Source organism: Eulemur rufifrons, chromosome 30, assembly GCF_041146395.1.
Source record: "Eulemur rufifrons isolate Redbay chromosome 30, OSU_ERuf_1, whole genome shotgun sequence".
In the NCBI taxonomy this organism is placed as follows: Eukaryota; Metazoa; Chordata; class Mammalia; order Primates; family Lemuridae; genus Eulemur; species Eulemur rufifrons.
The window spans coordinates 123,121,759-123,131,743 of NC_091012.1; positions in this window are offsets into that span (position 1 = coordinate 123,121,759).

Consider the following 9,985-nt stretch of genomic DNA (forward strand, 5'->3'; position numbering starts at 1 on the left):
AATCAAGCTAAGTATCCATCAATTCATGAGTGGGTTAAGAACATGTGGGGGGGTGTGTGCTTGTGTATGTATATATATATATATATATATATACACCATGGTATATATATTTTATATATATATATATATATATGCACACACACACACACACACACACACACACCATGGAGTACTACTCAGCCATAAAAAGGAATGAAATAATGTCTTTTGCAGCAACTTGGGTGGAACTGGAGACCATCATCCTAAGTCAAGTGTCTCAGGAATAGAAAAAAAAAAACATCACAGGTACTCCTATTAATTGGGAGCAAATCAATGGGCACACAAGGGCACAAAGAGACGTAAAGGTCATTGGACCTCAAGAAGGGGGGAGTGGGAGGGGAGAAGGGGAAGGGATAAAAACTAACCTATTGGATACAATGAACACAATTTGGATGATGGGCACACTAAGAGCCCCAACTTAAGCATTATAAAAGGTATTGATGTAACAAAAACATTTGTACCACCTTAATATTTTGAAATAAAAAAACCACAATGAGATATCACCTCATACCTGTTAGGATGGCTGTTATCAAAAAGACAAGAGATAACAAGTGTTGATAAGGACATGGAGAAAAGCAAAACTTTGTACACTGTTGGTAGGAATGAAAATTAGTGCAACCTTTATGGAAAACAATATGGAGACTCCTCAAAAAATCAAAAATAGAACTACCATATGACCCAGCAATCTCTCTTCTAGGTATATACCCAAATGAAATGAACTCAGCACCTTGTGGAAATTATCTGGGCTCACATTTTCATTGCAGCATTATTCACAATAGCCAAAATATGTAAACAACCCAACTGTTCATCAACAGATGAATGGATAAAGAAATTGTGGTATGTATATATCTATTATATACATATACATAATGCAATATTCTTCAACCCTAAAACAGAAGAAGATCCTGCCATTTGTGATAGCATGGATTAACCTGGAGGACATTATGCTAAGTGAAATGTGTCAGACACAGAAATAAAAATACTGCATGATCTCCCTTATATGTGGAATCATAAAAAGTCAAATACATAGAAACAGAGAATAGAAAGGTGGTTACCAGGGGCAAGGAGTGGTGGAAATAGGGAGATGTGGGTGAAAGGGTACCACATTGCAGTGATGTAGGATGAATAAGCCTAGAAGAGCATGTATAGCATGACTATAGTCAATAAGGTTGTATTACATGATGGAAATATGGTAAAAGAGCAGATTTTTAAGTACTTTTACCACAAAAGGGGTTGGGGGGACTGTGTGGTGATGGACATGTTAATTTGCTTGACTGTACTAATTGTGTATGTATGTGTGTGTGTATGTATCTCAAAATGTTATTTTGTATACCTTAGATATATACAATAAAAATAAAGTTAAAAAATCTGCTCCCCCCAAAAAACAAAAGACAAGTGTTGACAAAGTTGTAGAAAAATTGGAACAATTGTATGCTGTTGGTGGGAATGCAAAATGATGCAGCCACTATGGAAAACAGTATGGAGATCTCTCCAAAAATTAAAAACAGAAATGCCATATGATCTAGCAATCGCACTTCTGAGTACTTAAGCAAAAGAATTGAAATTAGGATCTTGACAAGATATTAGCACTCCCATGTTCATTGCAGTACTATTCACAGTAGCCAGTATGTGGAAACAACCTAAATGTTCATTGAGGGATGAATGGATAAAAAATTGGCATCTACATACAATGAGATATTATTTCAAATATAAAGAAGGAAACCCTACCATATACAACAACATAGATGAGATTTGAGGACATTATGCTAAGTGAAATAAGCCAGTCACAGATGGACAAATACTGCATGATTCCACTTATATGAGGTATCTAAAATTGTCAAAGTTATAGAAGCAAATAATAGAATTTTAGTGGCCACAGGCTTGGGGAAGAGGGAAATGGGGAGTTGCTAACCAACAGGTATAAAATTTCAGTTATGCAAGATAAGTTCTAGAGATCTGCTGTATGACATTTGTACCTATAGATAACAATACAGTATTAGACACTTAAAATATGTTAAGAAAGTAGATCCCATGTTAAGTGTCTTATCACAATAAATTAAAAAAATAAATAGCATAGTTACTAATAATAAAAAATAAGTGGTAGAAAATGGAATGATTTATCTTATTATTAAAGACAATCTTAATAGCTGGAATTTGTTATGTGGCATTAGATATTTCACATGGAAAAAACATTCTTTTTCAAAGATCAAGAAAAAATTGTTTTACAGTTCGTATGGAACCAGAGAAGACCCTATATAGCCAAAGCAACCTTAAGCAAAAAGAACAAATTGGAAGGCATCAATCTACCAGACTTCAAGCTATACTACAAGGCAAAAGTAACCCAAACAGCATGATACTGGCAGAAGAACAGAGACACAGAGCAATGGAACAGGACTGAGAACCCAGATAAAAAACTTCCTCATATAACCATATTATCTTTGACAAAGCAGACAAAAACATACACTAGGGAAAAGAATCCCTATTCAATAAATGGTGTTGGGAAAATTGGATAGCCACATGTAGAAGACTGAAACAGGATCTTCACCTCTCACCTCTCATAAAAATCAATTCACGATGGATAACAGACTGAAACCTGAGGCATGAAATTAGAAGAATTCTAGAAGAAAATGTTGGAAAATCTCTTATAGACATTGACCTGGGCAAAGAATTTATGAGGAAGACCCCAAAAGCAATCACAGCAATCCCAGCAACAACAAATATAAATAAATGGGACCCAATCAAATTAAAAAGCTTCTTCACAGCCAAGGAAACTATTATTACAGTGAATAGAAAACCTACAGAATGGGAGAAAATATTTGCATGCTACACATCCAATAAAGGGCTGATAAATAGAGTCTAGATAGAACTCAGGAAAATCAGCAAGAAAAAAACAACCCCATTAAAAAGTGGGCAAAGGACATGAATAGAAACTTTTCAAAAGAAAGACTAATGGCCAAGAAACAAATGAAAAATTGGTCAACATCTCTAATCATCAGGGAAATGCAAATCAAAACCAAAATGAGTTTATCACTTAACTCCAGTGAGAATGGCTTTTATCAAAAAGTCCCAAAGGAACAAGCACTGGCGTGGATGCGGAGAGATAGGAACACTCATATACTGTTGGTGAGACTGCAAATTAGTATAACCTCTATGGAAAGTAATATGTAGATACCTCAAAGGACTGAAAGTAGAACTACCATTTGATCCAGCAATCCCACTACTGGGTATTTACTCAAAGGATAAAAAGACATTCTATAATAAAGATATCTGCACTTGAATGTTTATAGCAGCACAATTCACAGTTGCAAAGATGTGGAAACAACCCAAGTGTACATCAATCCATGAGTGGATTAATAAAATGTGGTGGGTGTATGTATACCATGGAATTCTATTCAGTCATAAAAATCAATGATGAACTAATACTTCTTGTAATATCCTGGACAGAGCTGGAGCCCATTCTTCTAAGTGAAGTATCACAAGAATGGAAAAACAAGCACCACATGTAGTCACCATTAAATTGGTACTAATTGATCAACACTTGTGTGCACATATGGAAATAACATGCATCAGATGTCAGGCAGGTGGGAGGGAGAGGAGGGTATGGGTGAATTCACACCAAATGGGTGTGGTGCGTACTTTCTGGGGGATGGGCACACTTGTAGCTCTGACTTGGGCTGTCCAAAGTCAATATATGTAACCAAAGTGTTTGTAGCCCTGTAGTATTCTGAAATTTTTTAAAAAATTCAAAAAAGTGGCATCATATATAGCAATAAAATATTTAGTATTTCATTGATTAATAGAAAATATTAATGAGATACAGATACACTAGAGACTTAAAATAGAACTTAATATACTATAAGCAAACATTATAGGGTTATGTGAGATATTTGGTCAGAGATTTTCTGTAAATGAGGTAAAATCAAGACTATATATTCAAAAGTGTCAGGCGCGATGGGTCATGCCTGTAATCCTAGCACTCTGGGAGGCCGAGAGAGGTGGATCGTTTGAGCTCAGGAGTTCGAGACCAGCCTGAGCAAGAGAGATACCCCATCTCTACTAAAAATAGAAGGAAATTAGCTGGACAACTAAAAATATATAGAAAAAATTAGCCGAGCATGGTGGCACATGCCTGTAGTTCCAGCTTCTCGGGAGGCCGAGGCAGGAGGATCGCCTGAGCCCAGGAGTTTGAGGTTGCTGTGAGCTAGGCTGACGCCACGGCACTCTAGCCTGGGCAACAGAGTGAGACTCTGTCTCAAAAAAAAGTATATATTCAAAAGTATAAATACATCAAATATAATTTTTAAAAACTGCAGAAGATTGAAAATTAAGCTATGTTTTCAATAGTCAATTATAATTTTGTTTGCAATTTAATACATGATAATGTTAACAATAAGCATATAATATTTAATGAGTGATCACTATGAATATGTTGAATAGTTTTATATGTTTTGTAATCTATTACCAGAATTGCCTCAGACTCCAGCACACTATGAGTTCAAATGGCATCATATTAAAAGTAAAAACGTAGATTTCTATGGCTCTTACCCCAGGTACTTATAAAGAACCTCCATTTACCTGCAAAAATCTCACCTTTATATTTGGGAGTCTGCAAGTATTAACTTATGTGTGTTCATATAAATGCCTACAGTTGCTGGGTACCATCATATCCACAGGCATTGGGTAACATTGGAAACTGCTATTTGTTTCAAGTCACTGCTAAATACCCTGTTATTCCTCTAGACATCCAGAAATATCTCAGTCTCTGCTAGTCATCTCTGCTAGTCACCATGTTCTACTTCTAGTAAGTCAGACATCTAGAATCGTCACTGAGCACTGCAAATGAAGCACTGGCACACTTCTATTGACAAAGTTGTTCAAGAGTGGTGCCATGAAGCAGTGCAGTGAATTCTTAAATCAGAATCTCTGGGTCTATCTGCCTGCTGTAGCATGTGCTTTCCAGTGTTACCAGTATACTCCAAAAAGGTGGAGCATCTGATAAAACATTGCCTTCCCTGTTCTGTTGAAGGTTCCCATTCAACCAGATATTTGGATCTTTGTTCATACCAACTTGCACAAAAGTAACAGACAGCCGTGTATTATCAATGGATTAGGAAACCCATCAGTTCATTGATAAACTTTGGGGTACCACCAATGCAATGGCTCAAATGCCCCCATATTTGACCCAACATTCTAGCCAGGGAATTTTCAGAAATACATGACAGAGATGCTCTATGTTTGCATGGAGCCAAACATGGCATTATTTTCACTATAGATTTAATACAACACAGAAGCAGTATATCATTAACTTTGCCCTGGCCAACTCTCAAGGTCACCATATTGAGGAAGCTCCTCAGCTTACCTTGGTGACTGAAGATAAAGTTAAAAGTGTGTGTGAAGAAAAAGGAGGTTGTTTCTCTTGTTAAAAAAAAATAAGGCCTTAAACAATATTTTTAAATGCCTATGCTTTTTAGAATATGAAAGCTGGCAAGGGTAAACCAGGAGTCATCATGAATCCACACAATAGTGCTTGCCCAAGGATCTGCATCCTTAACACTTACACACATTAAAATTTGAGAAACAATTTGAGGCTGTTATCAACCTTTGCAGTATATTAGAATCATCTAGGGAGGATTAACGAGTACTGTTACCTGGATTCCAGCCCCAAGGACTCTAATATAAATGGTCTAGGATGTAGTCTTGGTGCTCTGCAGATGATTCTAATGTGCAGTAGAAGCTGAGAACCACCATGACAGGGGAATATGATATTGATCAGTGAAAACATTTACAAAGGTGTTTTAAAGGCTATTTCTCTTCTGAAAAGAAGAGTGAAGAAAGTGTTAAATAGTATAGCAGAAGAAACCAGGGAAGTTTTTCTAGGAGAAATAATAGCAAATATAAAAACTCAGAGGTAAGTCTGAGACATGAGCTCTCAAAAATAATTAGGTTTGGAATATAGAGGTTTTTGAACATGGCAGAGTGGAAAATAGGGACTTTTAGGTAAAGGTGAACCGAGAAGTTGAGAACCTTACCACCCAGGATCACAAAATTGAATTCAGCTTGAGAGCCAATTGAGAGCCACCATAGGAGTCTGTAAATGGCAGTGGCATGATGAAAACCGTGTTTAAAAATGAAAACATCACTAATAGCATAGCAAGGTGTTCAGTCCAATATATCTTTAAAAGAACTATCTCTGGGGAGCTGTATTTCTTTGTTTCTCCCTGACAGGCATTTTAAGCTACAACAATGAAGTAATTGTATTCACAATAAGGAAACTGCATGTAGTATCACTAAATTATCTAATATTTGATAGTGTAAGTTTACAATGTCTGTTGAGCTAGGCCAGACCACAATTGTTAGTGTATATTTAAAGATTAGTGAGAACAAAGATGTAGAGTTAGTTTAAATTTTCCTTTTTACTCTTAATTTTTTTACTCTTAATTTTCATTTTACTCTTAATACATAGCTTGCAAGCAAGCAGCACAAAGGATCCATGTGCATGAACATGACCCCATGACACCTGAGTTGTTCCACATGGAAGCAATTATGCCTCAAGTTGGGAGATCACTGGAGCCAGCATGGAGTGAGGACTCCATCATGTGAGAAGAGCTAAGAACCATGGGCTTACTGCTTTTTAAATGATTATATTTAGGCTTTTTTGTACAGCAGCACTCAAGGATACCCTTCAATATAAAGGGACATTATTGCAGGACTAAGTGACACACTTTTTTGCTCTAATTTTTACTCCATTGTTGGCACAGCAGTAGGCCTGAAGGCTACTATGCCCGGCAACCCCCAAATGAGGGATGTGCTCTCTTGGATCCCTGGGTATGCAATAGTGCTTGTTACTGGAGCTGAGTAGGTTCAAATAAGGGGAGGCTCTGTTTAAGAACTGTTAATAATAAATGACAGGATGATCAGTTCAGGCCATTTGGTATAGGTATAGGTACTTCTACTTTAAATATATTAAAGTAAAAGTGTTTACCTTAGGACTTACAAAACAAAGGATTTGAGGAAAATCCAAAAATATTACTTTGGGAGAGCCATATGAAACATGTATTAAATGGCTAAACTTAGCACTTACATAACTAACTACTTGTAACAAATTTGGTACAGTTATTGTGAGGCCTGGCTGGGTTTCAAGGTTTATATTCCCCTCTCCCAACATATGGAACAATTTGCCTTCTACCTGCTGCTTCAAATTTTAAGACATATTATGACCTTATGTGTTCAGAGTTCCTCAAGGTGTGATCCTTGACCAGCTATATTAAAATGACATAGGCGACTTTCTCCAGAAATATGATTCCTCAGTCCTGTCAGAGACCTATTCAATCTGCATATCTTATGGGAAGAGCCTATGCATCTGTATTTGTATAGATTATCCAAACACCAAAGTTTGAAAAACACTGCTCTGGTAACTTTCAAATCTGGTGCTCCCTAAAATCATGGAATTTTTTTTTATTTCATCTTATTATGGGGGATACAGAATTTCAGGTCACATACGTTGCCCATGTACCGCCTGTCCCCCCAAGTCAAAGTTCCAGGCGAATTTTATGCTTAGCAGAAGTTGTATGCTGCCAGCCTGATACCAGATTGGGTACCAGCATTTTGATACTGATATTCTAAGGGCTCCAGGTGTCACATCATCACTGGACACAAGTTTTTCCTGTTCCTGTTGACCACTTTTTGTCCCTGACCAGTACTGGGATCATCCTCTCAGATTATCACATATTTTGGTTGTCAACAAACTCTCTTCCTAGTCCTGATGATAAATCTCAGTTACTTTTATGGCCTCCACTAGCATGTTATGAGCTTCTATCAATTCTTCCTCTGTGGGATGAGGTAGGAAAATGTTAAAATATTCAAGGAATTGCTGATTATGGTATGATTAACAAAAATGAGATAGAGCAGAATGAGAAGAGCCACCATTTCAAACTGTCCTATTTGGACAGATATATTCTAGAGTGTAAACTCAATTATTAGCTTAGATAGGCAACCCAAGCCCCAGGGTGGGAATGGGTGACCAAAATGCAAAATGCAGGGATACTATTCCAGGGAAGAACTTTTTATTGGAGGATCCAAAATAAGACTGTGCTGATTTCTTAATTGATAACAATGGCAATGAGGAAACAACAGTCAACATTGGGAAATCAGGATTGACAGATATGAGGATCATAAAATCTTAGAAGTAGATAACAGAGCTCCAAGTATTGGTCATTAGTTTAAGGGCAGAATTCCACCCAATTGGAGTGAACTTTTTAAAAATATTTTTTAGAGAAATTCCCAAGTCAGGAACTTTGTGGGGACATATCTTAGAACCTACTGAAAGAAAGGTTAACTCAGTAAGCTGGAGCCTCCTGTTCCCCACAGTTTCTTGTTAGGTTGGGCCTGAGGCTACCTATCAGAATTATCCTCGGAGCATCTTTGTTGTTATTTTGTTGTTGTTTATATACAGAACTTCAAATCCAAAAACCATATAGTCATAATCTCCTGTGTCTTGGCCCAGACATCTGTGCATTTTAAAACTGCACAGGTGATTCATATGAACTACTAGGTTAAGAGCTACAGTTCTAAAAATCAGAACCAGGCTGAACCTGAAATGGGGGAGAAGTGACAGGCAGTGGTGGTGAAAAGGGCAAGTGGAAGTAGCTGCTGGTTCAATCAAAATAAGTTTCTGGGCAAAATGCTGTTAGGAAGATTAACCCCTAAGAAACATAAAAGCATTTCTTCTTTTCTAGTCTACCTACTTCCTAAAATTATAAAATGTGAATCAAAAGAACTGTGCTTTATATTCCAAAATTCTGGAGGTCTGGGAACCACTGCTATTACAGGAAGAGGTAGCCTTTTCAGCACTTTTACCTTTTTCTTGCCCCAACAAATATAGTTTACTCTGACACACAGAAGATTTTATTTATAACCTATAAACCATTAGACATTTCGATCTGTTATTCAAAAAAATTTCCTACTATGAAAAATCTCTGAAACATCTAAAGAAAGTAATTTTGAAACTTTTATATCATTCAAAAATTGATAATCGATTTGCTTCTCACCTCTCAGGTATATTATTTTAGATGAAGGAATTTTGTCAGCAGTGATTCTTTCATATCTGTCCAGAAAACCCATCACAAACAACCACAGGAAGGTGACCATCATCTCTCTCCAAAAGTGAGGGTAAACACAAGGCTTAATTTGTTCATGTGCAGTAAACACTTTAGTTTTGAAGGCAGAATCTAAAGTGAAGATTTTATTTCTCTCTGATCATTTTGATCTCCCCAGTGGAAAGATATTACAGAGATAAGGAAGCATCAAAACCTAGCACCAAGTAATCAGAGTTGAAGGAATATAACTTTGTTTGGGAATTATTGTCTACAATCTTCTTTGGCTCATGATAGTAAAGCTTGTACTCCTTATGGGCTTTCTTGTGAGATATCTTGAGATAAGAATCAAGCCTATAGGGACTTTAGGAATCAAATGTTGAAAAGCAAAGATTCTGTTGGTAATTAGGTGCTGGGGATTCAGATCTTCCTGTCAAATGAGGATAAGAAGGCAAAATCTGCTATATTGCTTCTAAGTTGTAAAGGTTAGGTCACTTTGTGATTATGTTTGTCAGATACCAAAGATCATTATCACCATGGAAAAAGACAACCAGCTTTGAAACAGCTTTGACAGCAGGAGTACCCACCATGGATCTGGCACTAGAGAGGATGTTACATCCCTGAGACCAGCGTGGCTTAGAGTAGGAGCTCAGAATTGCTAATTGGCTCACTGTTTACTGAAAGATGTGCCCCCTGTGGCAACCTGCACTGGGACTAGTGGAGCTCTTGAACACATTGTCTTTTTTCTTTAAATGAAATAGTAATTCTGTGAAAGATGATTTCACAACAGGTATAAATATCTAAAGCTGCAGTTCTTTACTGGTGCCAAGGAATCCATACTTTTTGATGTTTAA